Genomic DNA, 386 nt, shown 5'->3' with positions numbered 1-386 from the left:
CAGGCGCTCACCCTTCCCTCGTCTGCTCCAAGAAAGGAGGCTCCGACACTGGACAGGGAGCGTCCTCCCATCTAGGGAGCCCAGTGACCCCGTGGGTCCAGGTCGCACCCTCTAACTGTGGCGTCGCGCGTCGTGGTCCCACAATCGCTGCAAACGCTCGGCGAAGCTGTCAGCTTGGTCCCTTCTGGCCGCCTCCACTTGCTCTTCCACCCCGGAGCTCGCGCCCTCGCTCCGAGGCGGGTGTATGGTTCTGGGTTACGTTCGGAGAAGTCTCAGCATAAACGGAGGAATTAATAAAGTTTAAAGGCTATTGGATTTCTTGAGTTTTAAGATTGTTTGTCTCGATGCTGTTGTTTATGACAACCGCGTGGCAACGCCAGGCAGAA

Source organism: Crocuta crocuta, unplaced genomic scaffold, assembly GCF_008692635.1.
Source record: "Crocuta crocuta isolate KB4526 unplaced genomic scaffold, BGI_CrCroc_1.0 scaffold17, whole genome shotgun sequence".
NCBI classification, from domain to species: domain Eukaryota; kingdom Metazoa; phylum Chordata; class Mammalia; order Carnivora; family Hyaenidae; genus Crocuta; species Crocuta crocuta.
This window is presented reverse-complemented; position numbering follows the sequence as displayed.